This window comes from Sorex araneus, chromosome 6 (assembly GCF_027595985.1).
Source record: "Sorex araneus isolate mSorAra2 chromosome 6, mSorAra2.pri, whole genome shotgun sequence".
Taxonomy (NCBI): Eukaryota; Metazoa; Chordata; class Mammalia; order Eulipotyphla; family Soricidae; genus Sorex; species Sorex araneus.
This window is the reverse complement of record NC_073307.1, coordinates 48,663,071-48,681,349: the sequence shown is the minus strand read 5'-3', so window position 1 is coordinate 48,681,349 and position 18,279 is coordinate 48,663,071.

Genomic DNA, 18,279 nt, shown 5'->3' with positions numbered 1-18,279 from the left:
AAATAGAACAAAGAACAATGGTTTAATTAGTGAAATGAAAAAAGATTATAAAGCTAAAGCAAATGAGAGAATTAATGGAGGTCTAATACTAAGTTCAATCGAATCAACAATATCGCAGTTAAAAACAAAATGGCTATAAAAAAGACAACATGATAGGCTAAAAATAATTGAAACAAGACACATGATTCATCTATCAGTACTCCTGTAAATCACAGCTCTTCAAATTAATTTCAACTCAGCAACTATGAAAAATAAAGAGCTCAGAAAAGAATACAAGAAAGCCCACTCTTACAGGACATTTAATTCATGACAAAAATCTCAAAATGAGTGTCAATTAACAAAGAATGGAGTTGAGAGGGATGAAAGGAAGGTTGCACTGGAGGTGACATTGGGACAGGGGTTGAAAGTCATGGGCACTTTTGTGATGGTGGTATGCATTAATACCATAAACTTGAACACTATTAGAACCCTATTACCTAAACCATAATAAACATATTTTTAAAATCAACAAACTAAATATGACACTCATTTAAGGGAAACTAATTCAAGCTTTAGAAACTGGAATTTTAGAAAACATATTCCTGACCTTGAATTATTAAATAATTCTAATAGAGATATTTTGTTGAGACGGTTGTGATGTTAGCAAAATTTTAAAATCGTTGTATAATAAAATGTGCCAGAATTTGCTAACCTTTTAAATTGTAAAAAACTAAGGCTCGCCGCGGGGCGAGTGTACTGGCAGGCTCTCTGGGCGGCTCTGTCTCACCGCCTGCGTTCGGAGCCCTGGAACCGCAGTGTGTGGACTGGATCGGGACGGCCGGTGGTCAAGGACAGGCGAAGGAAGAACGAGGACCAAGCTGGTTGCTGATTAGTTACCGTTTATTCAATCTTTCATCTTTCTCATCTCCCGCACTCCCAGCTCAGTCCTCTCTCTGGATCAACTGCGGCTTCTTTCTTGCTTCTCTGTCTCCTTTTCCTCTCTTGCCCTTGCCCCTAGGTTACACCCAGCCAGGTAGCAAAATCAACATAATAAAACCCTTCCTGAGGGCTGTCAGGTTTTAAGGGAACATAACCTAGGGGCCTTTTAAAGCCCTTCCTGACTGCCAGTAGACAAAATACCTCTTAAGGGTTTTTTCTCCTCTCCCCATTCCAAACACTCATTAACATCTTAATACTAGTTATTTTTGCATGGACATAGCAAGAGATACATTGAGGTATGCAAGGCAGCTCTCCTGGCAACATCTTGCCACAGGCTCAGACCACAGCACTCAAGCCAGATTAATCATTCCTCACCCTAGCAGGGTCCAAATCTGGTTATCACAGTTTGGATCATGATAGCATTTGTCCATGATCAAACTCTTAACTTACAGTTAAGCATTAGGCACTTTGACCAGGCCCATCTCGATGCCAGGGTAGCACACAACTCACCGCTTGCCCTGGGTCCTTCTGGTCCCACGTCAGGGACCCTGCTTTGAGGATGCTAGGAAATAAGGGCAGCTGAGGCTTAGGTCAAGAGAACAGATGCCCTGGAGGAAAATATCATGTAGAGTCAAATGACTCCCAGGTTAAAGGCATGTAATTACATGTTTTGCATGTAATTATTCTTAAGGTGGATTAACGGAAGGCAGAACATATGTTTCTATGTTTCAAGTTGTCTCCCTGTGATCCAAAAAATCACAAGAACAGGTTTATAGAAAAGAAGGTATTTATTGGCAAGAAGTAATGTATATGTCATGAAGCAAGTCTGAGTAGCATGTCTTTGGAAGAAGATGAAGTAATTTATGCAAACAGATGATAAACTGCTTATTAATAGTTAATTTTCCCTAAATATATGCATAAGTATGATATGGACAGTGAATATGAACAGTTAATTACCATACAGTAAATACTCAACGCAAAATCATACATCAGAAGACGGCATAATATATATAAACATGGTACTTTGGCTTTTTAGTATGTCAATGGAGAAAATGATAATATTAATTTGAGATGTATCATACAGGGACCACTTATAACAGCCAGAAATTTCTGGTTTTGATCAGAAAAAATTGAGGTTCAATCAAAACTTAATTTCTTTTTTTCAATTAAAATTTAAAAATCATTTTAATTCATGATGATTTGTTACAGACATTCAATATTCCAACATGATTCCCAACATCATTGCACATTTTCACCACATTTGTCTCCAATTTTCCCAACCACCCCTTAAGCATGCCACCACAGCGGGCCCTCAATAATTTATTTTATATTTCTTGTTATGAATAGTGTGCTAAAGAGTGATCAAAAAATGTTTCTTTGGGAGGAAGTTAGTGATGACTTTTGTATCTCCCTATGGGGTCATTAAACCCTTGCATAAGAGGTTACTAAGCTGTTGTAATAAAAATAAGCCTTCTGTGTTTATATTTTGTTAATAGAGTTTGGTTGCCTTCTACATTACATCCCATCCAAATTTGGTGTGCTACACCTGGTTTATCAGTGTTGTAGAGTTTTATAAGTTGCACATCCATGACTGTGGCCTTGCCTTCCAGGAAGTTTTAAAATTTTAACTGGGTTGGAGTAAAACTTTTAACTGAGTGGTGGCTTTGGGCATGTTCATGTCTTCCAGGGCTTCCGGAAGTACAATGAGATTGGGGGAAGGGTGGGGTATGTAGCCCATCACCAACTCCATGGAAACCTTTACTAAATATAGTATATGTAATTCTATAGTCAGAGAAATTTGTCCAGAAAAACAAAATAAAAGGAATTCGAATTGTAAAGAGTAAAATGATTACGATTTTCAAATAACATAATATACATATAAACCTAAAAGATATTACTATCGTGTATTTTCCTTTTGGGTCATACTTAGCAGTGCTCAGGATTTTCTCTTGACTCTGCACCTAGGATCATCCTGGTGGGCTCAGGGACCATATGGGGTTTGGGGGATGGAATCAGGGCCGGCAGGATGCAAGGCAATCACCTGAACCTCTCTATCGCTCCGGACCTGAAAAGTCACTACAATCAACATTATATACTACAATTATACTTGGCAAAATGGCAACTAAAAGCTTAAAGAGATAAAAAAAAATATGATCACTTACACTACCGCATCCATTAAAGAGACAAGTACCCAGGGAATTAATGACAAAAACATAAGGAAATATTAGAGACAGGGGCTTGACCTATAGCAGGTAGGGCATTTGCTTGCATGAATCCATCTTGGGTTTGATCTCAAGTCCTCCATATGGTTCACTGGGCCTTCCAGGAGTAATCCATGAGCACAGAGTGAGGAATAAGCCCTGAGCACTACCAAGTGTGAAGTCTCAAAAAAAATTAATGAAATAAAAGGTACAAAAGAACGAATATTTACTTTATGTTCATGGAAGGAAGAATTGACATTACTAAAATGCCCAGCAAAGCCAAGATCTCTCTCTCTCTCTCTCTCTCTCTCTCTCTCTCTCTCTCTCTCTCTCTCTCACATACACACATTCAGCATATATTGCATTTCTTATGAGCATTCCAACAGAACTGAAAGGGAAGAGAACAAATACTCCAAATACTCCAGGTACTTTTACCTTTGATTTTAGATCAAACCTTACATGCTCAGGCCTTATTCCTCCTGGTTCTATGCATATGGATCCCTTTGGGTAAGCTGCGAGACCATTTTTGGATTCAGGATACAACTTGGGTTTTCCATGTTCAAAGGAAGTTCCCTATCTCCTCAACTGGCTCTCTACCCAAAAGCTACTCGTGACAGCCCCAGGGGGAACATATGGGATGCTGGGCATTGAACCCTGGTTGGCCAGGTACAAGGCAAGCACCCTACCCTCTGTATGATTGTTCTGGCTCCTCCTTAATATTTTATTAATTCTTCTCACTCTTATTAAATTATTTGTAGAATATATATCTCATTTAAAAATCAACATTTACCAGCATAAAATTATTCATACTATTAACCTCTGTAGGTTTACATACCTGTAAAAAGAGTTTTATACAGTTTTGGAAAAAAGTCAACTTATCATTGGTTTACAATTCTGTCGGATTTCAGTTTAGCTTAGTTATGTGTGTCAATGTCATCACTATTAAAACAAATTGTAAAAAGTTTCTTTCATATATAAAGTATAAATGAATATATTAAAGGGGCCAAAAGTATTTCATCTATAGAACTGAACTTATAAGAGACTGGGGGAGCACCCCAGCCATCGCCCCCATCTGGACTGCCGTCCTCGTGGCCGGCACGCCTCCCCCAAGCACCACAGCCATTCTCTTTTCTGGCACAGGTGTGTGCTATTGCGGGGGAAAGGGGCGTGGCCTAATCATCAGGGGGCATGGCCGCAGCAAAAGTGGGCTTGGCCTCTTTTGGAGTCGGTGGCCACAGCAGCAGTTTTTTCCAGCATCAAACAATCTGTTGTTACATCTCAGTCTTTATTACCTATGTGCATGAGTAACATCCTAACTATACAAAGAACAGTAAGATAATAAGCCAGTATTCTATCTTAATTTCACCCAAATACCAATAAATACAAGTACCCGTCAAAGCCCAATGTCCAGAGAGTTTCTTGCCGGCACACCTGGCTGTCTTCCACAGGGGCCCTCAGAGGGGATGGGCTCTAGCTTCCCTCCCCACCCCGAGCAGAGCTCCTGGCGGCCAAAGACCACCGAAACCTAGCCACAGCCATGCTCGAGGCCCCTCTTCACACATGAAGGTACTGGCAGAGGAACCCAGGTGTGTGTAATCCTATCAACGGCCAACATCCAGAGACTTAAAAGCGAGCTCCCAGAACTGATATCTTGTAGCCTATTTCTCCTTCTGGGAGAAACTGGCAAGCTTCTGAGAGTTTCCTGCCCACATGGGACAGCCTTGCAAACTCCCCATGGTGTATTCATATGCTAAATCCAGTAACAAGCTGGATCCCATTCCCCTGACCCTGAAAAAGCCTCCAGTGCGACATCATTGGGAGGGCCAAGTCGAGAGAGAGTTCTAAGATCTCAGGGAAAGGACGAATGGAGAGGTTACTAAACCTGCTCAAGAAATCAATGATTAATGGGATTTTGTGATCATGATCGTGATCGTAACCCATCAAAGCCCAATGTAGAAGAGCACATTCTCCAAAAGCATCACGTTTGTTCTCACCAAAAGATTAGAGGAACATCTGAGAGGAAGGACATGTTCTAGAAGGGAATAATAAAAAGGTTACTACCATTAACGGATACCATCCAGATTCCTGTTTTGCAATAAGAGGGAACAGGGATAGTGAACTTGAAGGTCCCTCTTCCATACTACCACAACAACATGAAGAAACAGCGCAAATCCCCACCACAAGGAGAGGACGATGAAAGAAGTCCAGAAGTCTCAATAGGCATTTCCTACAAACTTGAGCTCTCTGATAAAGAATTCAGAGTTGAAGTGCTGAAGATGTTCAATGAACTCAACATAAAGATTGAAAAGGTATCCATTATATTAAAGGAGGACCTGACAGAAACAATACAACAGACAGCTGAGAAAATACGGGAAGAAATGAGAGCAGAAATAAAAAAGCTACAAAAAGAAATGTCACAAATGAAGGATTCAGTAGATGAAATAAAAAAAAACTCAGTAGGTGCCCTCAACAATAGAATGACTGCAGCAGAAGACAGAATCAGTGAACTTGAAGATGAGCTGCAGGCAGCCTACAGGCAACAACAAACAATGGGAAGAGACCTCAAAATAGCTCTAGGACGAATCAGAGTCCTAGGGGATGATCTCAAGAGGAACATTAGAATCATTGGACTACCAGAAGGACAGGAAACCAACCCCAATGAAAAAGCCACAGTCAAAGAAATTATTGCTCAAAAGTTCCCAGAGCAGGAGAATGCAGGCATCCAGATTCAAAGCACCCGAAGGGTGCCAGATAAAAGAGACCCTAACAGAAAAACTCCAAGACATATCATAGAATGATGGACGTCATGGTTAGAGACACAATACTGCAAGCAGCAAGGTCAAAGAAGGAAATCACATACAAAGGAACACCCCTTAGATGCAGAGCAGACCTATTAGAGGAAACCCTCCAAACCCGAAGGCAATGTTGGGATATAGTGAAAAGACTCAATAAAATGAACTCTTCACCAAGAATACTTTATCCGTCTAAACTCTCATTCAAACTCGAAGGAACGATACACTATTTTGTGGATAAACAGCAGCTCAGGAACTTCATTGACTCAAAACCAAACCTAAAAGAAGGACTATAGGGGCTATTGTAAGACAAGAAAAATCCCTACAAGCACAACAAACCCTTACAGAAAGATGGCGCAAAACTCAATAACACTAATCTCTCTCAATGTCAATGGTCTAAAATCACCAATTAAGAGACACAGAGTGGCAAAATGGATTCAGAGATAGAACCCAACATTCTGCTGCCTGCAAGAAATACATCTGAATAGCCAGAACAAACACAGACTCAAAGTCAAAGGATGGAAAACAATACTGCAAGCAAACAATTCCCTCAAAAAAGCTGGGGTGGCCTTACTAGTATCAGACAACATAGATTTCAGGTTGAAAAAGGTTAGAATGGATAGTGAAGGCCACTTTTTATTAATCAAGGAATATGTACAGCAGGAGGAAATCACAATCCTAAACGTGTGTGCACCCAATGAGGGACCAGCTAAATACATACAACAATTGCTAACAGACCTTAAGAAGGACATTGTGAACAACACAATAGTAGTTGGAGATTTCAACACTGCCCTATCACCTCTGGATAGATCAAGAAGATTAAAACTCACCAAGGAAATACTGGCTTTGAAGGAAGAAATTGAAGAGAGAGGGCTAATATATAGATTTATAAAGGGTGTTATATCCCCCCAAAAAAGAATACACATTCTTTTCCAGTACACATGGAACATTTTCCAGAATAGACCATGTGTGGGCCACACAACATACCTCAACAGAATCAGGGAGATAGACATTGTATCAGCTATCTTTTCATACCATGATGCACTGAAGATAGAAGTGAATTATGTACAGACGCAGAAAATCAAATCAAACACCTGGAAATTAAACAACTCAATGTTGAACAATGAGTGGGTCAGGAAAGAAATCAAGGAAGAAATCAAAAGGTACTTGAAAACAAATGATAATGAAGACATGAGCTACCAGAACATGTGGGACACAGCTAAAGCCGTGTTAAGGGGAAAATTTATAGCTCTGCAAGCATATCTCAGGAAGGAATAAAGGGCGCACATAAGAAACTTGACTCCACAGATTACGGTTTTAGAAAAGGACCAACAAAAGGAGCCCAAACCAGGCAGAAGGAAAGAGATGATAAAACTTAGAGCAGAAATCAACGACATGGCAACCCAGAAAACAATCCGAAAGATCAATGAAACCAAGAGCTGGTTTTTCGAGAAAATAAATAAGATTGATAAACCACTAGCAAAACTCACAAAGAAAGAGAGAGAGAACACTTATAATCTGAATCAGAAATGAAAAGAGGGATGGGGATATCACAACAGAAACCAAAGAAATTCAAAAGATCATCAGAGACTACTTTGAAAATCTGTACGCTACCAAACAAGAGAACCTAGAAGAAATGGATAAATTCCTGGATTCTTATAATCTCCCAAGACTGAATCAAGAAGACCTGGAATATCTGAACAGTCTTATTAATATCAAGGAAATTGAAACGGTAATCAAAAGTCTTCCCCAAAACAAAGGCCCAGGTCCAGATAGATTCACTAGCGAATTCTTCCAAACATTTAAAGAGGACCTATTGCCAGTTCTCCTCAAACTTTTCCAGAAAATTGAAGAAACAGAAACCCTCCCAAACAGTTTCTATGGGGCACATATCTCCCTAATACCAAAAGCAAACAAAGACACCACAAAAAAAAAAGAAAACTACAGGCCAATATCCCTGATGAACACAGATGCAAAGATTCTCAACAAAATACTAGCAAACAGAATTCAACAACTCATCAAAAAGATCATACACCACGACCAAGTGGGATTCATCCCCGGGATGCAAGTTTGGCTTAACATTCGGAAATCAATCAACATAATCCATCATATCAACGAAAGAAAAGATAAGAACCATATGATCATATCAATAGATGCAGAGAAAGCATTTGACAAGATCCAGCACCCATTTATGATGAAAACTCTAGCCAAAATGGGTATAGAAGGGACTTTCCTCAATATAGTCAAAGCCATCAACTACAAGCATATGGCAAGCATCATCCTCAATGGGGAAAAACTACGAGCCTTTCCTCTAACATCAGGGATGAGACATGGATGCCCACACTCTCCACTTCTGTTCAATGCAGTACTGGAGGTAAAGGACTTGTACAAAGAAAACTACAAAACGCTACTTCAAGAAAGTATGGAGGACATGAGGAAATGGAAAGATATCCTCTGTTCATGGATTGGGGGAATTAACATTGTCAAAAGGGCAATACTCCCCAAAGCTTTGTACACATTCAATACGATACCTATAAGGATACCCATGACATTCTTCAAAGAAATGGAGCGAACAATCCTGAAATTCATATGGAACAATAAGTCCCCACTAATAGCTAAAGCAACTCTAGGAAAAAAAATATGGGAGGAATCACCCTCCCCAACCTCAATCTATACTACAAAGTGGTAATAATTAAAACAGTATGGTACTGGAACAAATGCAGAGCCACAAACCAATGAAACAGGCTTGAATATCCTAATACACACCCTCAAATATATGATCATCTAATCTTTGATAAGGGAGCAAAAATGTGAATTGGAACAAGGAAAACCTCTTCAACAAATGGTGCTGGCAAAACTGGACAGCAACATGCAAGAAAATGGGCTTAGATCTCTACTTAATGCCATGTACAAAAGTCAGGTCAAAGTGGGTCAAAGATCTCAACATCAGATCAGAATCCATAAGGTACATGGAAAACAAGGTTGGAAAAACCCTCCAAGACATTGAAGCTAAAAGTATTTTCTAAGATAACACACCACTGGCCAATCAACTGAAAACAGAGATAAACAAATAGGACTATCTTAAACTAAGAAGCTTCTGCACCTCAAAAGAAACAGTGACCAAAATACAAAGACAGTCTACAGAATGGGAAAGGATATTCACCCAATACACATCTGATAAGGGGTTGATATCAAGGATATACAAGGCACTGATTGAACTCCACAAGAAGAAAACTCCCAACCCCATCAAAAATGGGGGATAGAAATGAACAGAAATTTTCTCAAAGAAGAAATTCGAATGGCTAAATGACACATGAGAAAATGCTCTATGTCACTAATCATCAGGGAAATGCAGATTAAAACAACAATGAGATATCATTTCACACCACAGAGACTGGCCCACATCCATAAGAACAAAAGCAACCGCTGTTAGTGTGGATGTGGGGAGAAAGGGACTCTCCTTCACTGCTGGTGGGAATGCCAACTGGTTCAGCCCTTTTTGAAAACAATATGGACGATTCTCAAAAAATTAGAAATTGAGCTCCCATTTGACCCAGAAATACAACTCCTGGAAATATATCCCTGAGAGGCAAAAAGGTATAGTAGAAATGACATCTGCACTTCTATGTTCATTGGAGCATTGTTTACAGTAGCCAAAATCTGGAAAAAATCAGAGTGCCCAAAAACAGATGACTGGTTAAAGAAACTCTGGTACATCTACACAATGGAATACTATGCTGCTTTTAGAAAAGATGAAGTCATGAAATGTGTATATAAGTGGTTATACATGGAAAGTATCATGTTAAGTGAAATGAATCAGAAAGAGAAGGACAGACATAGAAAGCACTCATCTGTGGAATATAAAATAACATAGTGGGAGACTAACACCCCAAGAGTTGTAGAGATAAGCATTAGGAGGTCTGCTCCACAGCTTGGAAACTGGCCTCACATGCTAGGGGAAAAGCAGCTCAGATAGAGAAGGGAACACCTAGTAGAGGATGTTGGGAGGACCCATTCGGGTTGGAAGATGCGAGCTGAAAGTAGACTATAGACCGAACATGATGACCATTCAATACCTCTATTTCAAACTAAAAACCCAAAAGGAGAGAGAACAAGGGGGAATGCCCTGCCAAAGAGTCAGGGTGGGGTGGTGGGGGATGGGGTGGTGGTGGTGAGAGGGATACTGGGATCATTGGTGGAGGTGAATGGGCACTGGGGGAGGGATGGGCAAACAATCACTGTATGAGTAAAATGCAAACACAAAAGTTTGCAAGTTTGTAACTGTACATCACGGTGATTCTCTAATAAAAAATTTAAAAAAGAGACTGGAGATGGCTTGGCTAAGAAGGACCCTTTGGACACTGATGAAGGGATAGATGTGGTGTTGCAAAGATGTATACATAAAAAACTCAATATCAGTACTCTAAAATCTTGGCATCTCAATAAAAATCTTTACTGTATCACTCTGCTGGACTGGAGCGATAGCACAGCAGGTAGAGCCTTTGCGTTGCACCCGGCTGACCTGGGTTCCATTCCTCCATCCCTCTTGGAGAGCCAGCAAGCTACTGAGAGTATGTTGCCTGCACAGCAGAGCCTGGCAAACTGCCCATGGCGAATTCGATATGCCCAAAACAGTAACAACTCACAGTGGTTTCACGATGGAGATATTACTGACACCTGCTCGAGCAAATAGATGAGCAACTGGATGACAGTGATAAAGTATGTACTACAATTTTACTTGGTAAAGTGGCAACAAAAAATACAGTATCACTGTCATCTGGTTGATGATTTGCTCGAACCAGCGCCAGTAACGTCTCCATTTGTCCTAGAATGAACAAAAACATTAAAATATTAAAAATAACAAAAGCAAAGCAAGAACAGTTAAAATGGTAAAAAATGACAAATGCCTACGTGTGCTTATATTCATACATTAGATCTTATTAGGCATCTTAATTATCTTTATGAAAACGAACAAGAGCAACCAGTGGTAGGGTGGATGTAAGGAGAAAGAGAATCTCATTTAATTCTGGAGGGAACATAAACTGATCCAGATATTTTGGAAAACAATGTAGATATTCCTGAAATAAAAAATTAGCAACTGAGCTTCCATTTGTCCCACCAACTCCACATCTTGGAATATACCCCAAGGACTCAAAACATAATACACAAAGAACATATATATCCCTATGTTCCTTGCAGCACTATTTACAATAGGCAAAATATAAAGACAATTCAAATGTCCTAGAATAGGTGACTGGATAAAGAAACTATGGCATTTATGCCCAATGGAATACTATATGACCATTGGAAAAGAAAGTATCCTACAATTTGCTCCTATGTGGAGGGACCTGGAGAATATCACATTGAGTGAAGTTAGCCAGAGTGAAATAGACCAACACAGAACATTTTCTTTCATATGTAAGATACGAAGAAGCATAATAGTGGAATAACAAATCCCCAAAGACCATGGAAACAAAGAATGTGAGAACTCATACTCAGTAGGAAACATGCCTCTCGAGAGGGATGGGAGACATGATGGGGATGGGCAGGCTGTGCCAAAGGTGGAGGGAAATATTCTACGGGACAGAGAACATTGTGCTATAAGGTGGTAACTTGTAATGTATGAAACTCTACAGCAAGAGCATTGTAAACCACAATGCAACACAAACATTTTTTTCTTATAGTATAAGCAGACAGATGGGTGTCAAATGAATTGGAGGTGGGTATTTGTGGAGGGAAGTAGACACTGTGAATGAATTGGTGTGGAAACATTGCATGCCTGAAACATAATTGTGAATAACTTTGTAACTTCATAGTGACTAAATACATTGTTTTCAAGAATTAAAGAGATGGCCATAGAGGAAGTGAAGCTCATTGGGCACTCACCTAGCCCATGACCCATCTGGGTTTTGTTCCTGGCCTCCCACAGGTCCCCTGAGCCCCCCAGGAGTTATTCCTGAGCACAAATCCAGGAGTAATCATAAACACCACAGGTTGTAGCCCAAAAACCATAAAAAAGGGAGACTGTGTGAATTTTCATCTAGTTGTTTTAGAGCGATACTGCAGTGCTGGTCATGCACTCGGCTGACCCATGTTTGATCTCTGGTTCCCTGTCGGGTTTCCTGAGCCTACTGGGAGTGATCCCTGAGAGCAGAGCCAGGAGTGGTCCCTGAGCACCGCTGGGTGCACTCCTCCAAAAAAAATAACCAAATAAAGAAACCAAAAAACAACATCCCATTTTCATCAAGTTAACATTGCATATAAAATCCAATGGCATTAATATGGAGGACTTCAGTTTGTTTCTCTAATTTGCCAAAGAATTTGTCTAAATTTGTCAAAGAACCTGACAGGAGGAATTCAATTACTTTTCTATTTATATAGTAGAAGTTATTAATACAATTAATAAATAAGCAGAGAATGAATATTTTATATTTAGCTTCTTAACTATGTTTTAAAATAAACTACTTCATTTGAACCAGTTATCATTTACCGCAATTGTGTCAAGTCATTCACATTTTTAGGCCGTGAGTGCGGCCGCGTGGTCCAGAAATAGGTTCAGTGGTGGGTGAGGCTTGAACAAGTGTGTGGAGAGCAGCTGTGAACATCGTGTTGGTTGAGTTCTGGAGGTTTTTTTTTAATTTTATAAGTAGCTTTTTTAAATTTATGAAGAAGTTCATAATTTTTGATTACATTTAACATTCAAACACCAGTCCCACCACCTTATTTTGTCACCTTATTTCACCTTATCCTGTCACCTTATTTCGGATGTTTCCATCCAAACCTGAATCCCTGTCCCAAAGAGGAACTGATAATAAATTTTGTTTTGTTTGTTATGAAAAACCACTGATGATGCTACAAAAAAATTGTCCTTCGAGGAATGAGTGTCACAATTGTTCTATATCACCCAGGGGATATTAAGTCTTTCTATAAGAGATCATTAACATGTTGTTAAAGGTTGAGAATTATGTGCTCATATATATATATATATATATATATATATATATATATAAATCCTTTCAAGGTTGGTTGCCTACTACTTTTTTTTTTTTACAGACTTACAAACTTCGTGATTACTTTTCAGTCATACAATAATCAAGTTAGGGGCCGGAGCGATAGCACAGCGGGGAGGGCGTTTGCCTTGCACACGGCCGACCTGGGTTCGATCCCTGGCATCCCATATGGTCCCCCAAGCACTGCCAGGAGTAATTCCTGAGTACAAAGCCAGGAGTAACACCCACACATCGCTGGGTGTGACCCAAAAAGCAAACAAAACAAAACAATAATCAAGTTAATCAAGTACCCTTCCCGCCACCAGTGACCATTCCCTATCAACTGTAAAAAACTAAAACACGCCGAGGGGGCGCGAGCACTCGCAGGTTCTCCCGGTGGTTCTGTCTCACCGCCCGCGTCCGGTGCCCCAGAAGCGCTGTGTGTGCCGTCGGTCGAGGGCAGGCGACGGAAGGAAGAAGGAAGAAGGCCAAACTGGTTGCTCGATCCGTTTATTTCATTCTCTCCCTCCGCTTCTCTCCCGCTCTCCTGGGTCTCTCCCCGTGGATCTGCCCCGTGGATCTGGCTTGTGGATCTGGCCCCCCAACCCACTCTCACAGCCTAGTTAAATCTCCACAGCATCAGGGGGTTGGGGCATACACGTAGGTGTGGTCACCATCAATAGGGTAAGGTTCCTTTCCCTTAGGGGATGCTTCTCCTAGGACTTAATTCTCTTTCAGCAGGAGGATCCACCCAAGGGCGGAGTCCCATGAATGTGTTTCTCTTCTCCTCAGCCAGCAAACATATAAGAATTCATAATATCAATTATTTTATATGGACACAATGAGAGATGCATTAAAGCTTATAGAATTGCTCTCCTGGAGCCATCTCAATCTCAGACTACAGTGCTCAGGCCAGATCAGTCTTTCCTATCCCTGGCAGGGTCCCAGTCTCATAATTACTATTGGATCATGACAGCATTTGTCTATGATCAAGCTCTTAACTTATAGTTAAGAATTAGGCACTTTGGCCAGGCCCATCTCGATGCCAGGGTAGCACATAACTCACCGCTTGCCCTGGATCCTTCCTGTCCCACGTCGGGGACCCTACTTTGGGGTGCTAGGAACTGAGGGCAACTGAGGCTTAAGTGGAGAAAGCAGAGGCCCGGGAGGGAATATTCGAGGCCAATTAATTCCCAAGTTATAAAAACATAATATTGTCTTCTTGTGTCTATACAAAACAGACATAGCTTTAAAGTAAATTATTCAAAAGGCACAAGAAGAGGAGAAAGGCAATATTAACTTATATAATATAAATTCAGTATCCTAGGAAGGTCTGACCTTGCAAATTAGCAGAGTCGGATTAAGGGAAAGCCGCGGATTAACTGTTTTGGGGAAGAGAACATGGAGAAGTGATTATAGCTAAACAAAGGGATGGGAGAGATTCGGGAACACCTTGATGGGTGAGACTGGGGTAAGCCTAAACTCTGGGTAAAACCGGGACAAGCTACTTGTGGCAAGGAGGGAAAGGGCAAAGTAATGTCATCCTACAATCAACAATGTTCCCAGATTCCTTCTGCCACCCCTGCCCTACCCTCTGCCTCTGTGGCAGGCACTTCCTCTTTTACTCTCTCTCCTTTTGGGTGTTAATGGTTTGTAATACAGGTAGTAACTGGCCATCATGTTTGGTCTATAGTCTACTTTCAGCATGCATCTCCCAACCCGAGTGAGCCCTCTAGGCCTCATTCACTTAGTGGTCACTTTTCTATCCTAGCTGCCTTTTTCCCCAGCATGTAAGGCTGGCTTCCAAGTCGTGGAGCGATCCTCCTGGCCCCTACCTCTGTTATCCTTGGGCGTTAGTCTCCCATTCAGTTACTTTATATTCCACAAATGAGTGCAGCCTTCTCTGTCTGTCTCTCTTTCTCTGACTTATTTCACTTAGCATGATACTCTTCATGTCCATTTATTCATGAATAAATCTTCAGGATACATTTGCAGAAGTGGTATTTCTGTGTTATAATATAGATCTAAATATTTTAGGCCTGACTTTGGTTTGTCCTTTCTTACTTGCTATAAAGACTTTACCTTTATCTGGTAATAATCTCTAAACAATTCTAGACAACATTGGTATGTCCTGTTCCCGTTGCCACAAGGAGCTTAGATATATCGGGGCATGCCCATCAAGGTGCTCCCGAGTCACTCCCATTCCTTTGTCTATCTGTAACCACTTCTATGCTCTCTTCCCCAACCAGTTAATCAGCTCTTCCCCTAATCAGACTCTGTTAATTTGTAAGGTCAGACCTTTCTAGGACACTGAACTTGTATTGTAAATTAATATTGACTTGCTCCTCTCCTCGTGTCTTTTGAATAGTTTACTTTAAAGCAATGTTCTTTTTGTATGGACAAAGAAAGACAGATATTAATATGCTTTGGTAACATGGGATTTAATTGGCTTCTAATATTACTCACTCCCGGGCATCTGCTTTCTCAACTTAAGCCTCAGTTGCCCTCAGTTCCTAGCACCCCCAAAACCAGGGTCCTGACGAGGGACAAGACGGACCCACGGCAAGCGGTGAGTTATGTGCTACCCTGGCATCGAGAACGGCTTGGCCAAAGTGCCTAAAGCTTAAATATATGTTAATAGCTTGGTCATGGACATGTCACGTCATGATCCAAGAGCAACAACAAGACTAGGACCCTTCTAGGGATAGGAAAGACTAATCTGGCCTGAGCACTGTAGTCTGAAATCAAGATGACTCCAGGAGGGCAATTCTATAAATTTAATGCATCTCTTGCTATGTCCACACAAAATGATTAATATTATGAATACTTATATGTTAGTTGGACAAGGAGAGGAGAAACACACCCATGGGATTCCTCCCTTGGGTGGGTCATCCTACTGAAAGAGAATCTGTCCTGGAAGCAGCATCCCCTGAGGGAAAGAATTTTACCCCTATTGATTGTGACCACACCTATGTGTAAATCCTGACCTCTCATGCTGGGGATTTAAGGAGTCTGTAAGAGGGGGTTTAAAAGAGGAAGCAGAGAGAGAGAGAGAGAGAGAGAGAGAGAGAGAGAGAGAGAGAGAGAGAGAGAGAGAGAGAGAGAGAGAGAGAGAGAGAGAGAGAGAGAGAGAGAGAGAGAGAGAGAGAGAGAGAGAGAGAGAGAGAGAGAGAGAGAGAGAGAGAGAGAGAGAGAGAGAGAGAGAGAGAGAGGAATGTATAGAGAGGAGATTGGAATAAACTGAAACTGAGACTAACCAGCCTGGCCTCGTTCCTTCCTTTGCCTGCCTCGTCATCACCATCAACCTCCCCGAGGTGGGGGAAGCAGCTAGAGACTACCGAACGCGGGCAGCATGAGAGATAGAGCGCTGCTACCCTGTGCCCGGTGCGGTGTGTCCCCTCTCTTCTTTTTTGTGTGTTTACACATTGCTGGGTTAATGGGAGCTCAATTTCTAGCTTTTTGAGAAACGTACATATTGTATTCCAAAAAGGCTGAATCAGTTGAAATTCCCACCGGCAGTGAAGGAGAGACCTCTTCTCCCCACATCCACACCAACAGCAGTTGCATTTGTTCTTTTGGATGTGTGCCAGTCTCTGTGGTATGAGATGATATCTCATTGTTGTTTGATCTGCACCTCCCTGGTGATTAGTGATGAAGAGCGTTTTTTCATGTGCCGTTTGGCCATTTCAATTTCTTCTTTGAGAAAGTTTCTGTTAATTTCATCGCACCATTTTCTGATGGGATTGGATGTGGATGTTTTATTCTTGTAGAGGTCAACAGTGCCTTATATATCCTTGATATCAACCAATTAGCAGAAGGGTAGTGGGTGAATATTCTTTTCTTCAATGTCCCTCATGGATTCTGGTCCGATGTTGTATATAATCCATTTTCATTTGACTTTTGTACATGGTAAAGGTCTGAGCCCATTATTTTTTGCATGTTGCTGTCCAGTTTTGCTAGCAAATTTGTTAAAGAGGAGGCTGCCTACTACTTTGAACCCCATCAAATGTGGTGTGCTATTCTTAAAGTATGGGTACGATGTGTCCTATGAAGTGTCGAGCGACCATATTCACGGTCATGTGACCCAAGAATAGGTTCGCTCCTGGGTGAGGCTCTGCCTGAGCATGTGGAAAGTGGCTGTGTGCGTGTTGGCAGTTGAGTTCTGGAGGTTTTTGGCTGCCGGGGCTGGGTCCCTTGGGTCCCTTGGAGAGGGGAGGGCTTCACTCACACCTCTCTGGGGTACCCTGAGTAAGAGAGCCTGGCATGGGATCTGGTGCCATGGTTATGGTGAGCATCATGTTATGTTCCCTTCCAGGAGAGAAGGACATGCCATCTGGATGGTGTTTGAGGACCAGATAATCTTGTACTGGCCAGAGGTGGCTTATGGGCATGACTGCTGAGTCACTGGAGACAGGGGGATACGGGCTGAGGATATCCATTACCAGTCTCATTGAGCCCACAATTCTCAGTCACAAAGTTCTTTGAGACCTATGTTAATGATGAGATATGAAATAGTATTTTTAAAGATTGCATTTAGTTCTGAGCTCCAGTCCAGTAATGCATTGTAAAGGATATGAAAATTTTATCTTGCAGAACCCCTATTTCCAATATGTTTCATTTGCATTTTATTCTGTGAACCCTGGTTGTGATAGCTATGTTTTTCGAAGCAGTCTGGCCTCAGAACAGTGCCATTTGACTCCTCCAAGTTCAGCTTAGTCGTAACCTTTGTTTCCAGCGTCTTGGCATCTGTTTGCTTTGAGTTATTTGGCATCTGTTTGGCCCTTTGAGGCACCAACTTCTGCCTGTGCTTGGTCAACACTACTAGAATCTATTTTGTCCTGTCCCCAACGCTTCATGTTGAAAGTTCAGAATTACTGAAAATTTAAAGGAATTACATTGTGAAGTTACATACTCTAGAGATACAATTAGTATTTTTTCTTTTAAATCACATCTGTAAAACATTCATCATTTTCAATTCATTTTAAATGTATCATTATGCTTCACCATGAACACTTCTTTTATTCTTTTGCTTTTTGGGTCACACCCAGCAATGCTCAGGGGTTACTCTTGGCCCTGCACTCAGGAATTACTCCTTGCAGTGCTTGTGATATCAATATGGGATGCTGGGAATTTAACCAAGGTTGGCCATGTGCAAGGCAGATGCCTTACCCGCTGTACTATCACTCAGACTCCCACCTTGAACACTTCTTAAGCACCCATGTCTGTACTAACATTCAAAATTTTTCCCTCATGCTCTTAATAATGACTGTCAGTGTACTGGAGAGCAAATGACTTAATAATTTTCTGATTTGTAATTTCTTTTAAGACAGAGCCTTTAATATATTGCTGGGCAGGAAGTGGGCTAGCAATTTATGAGCC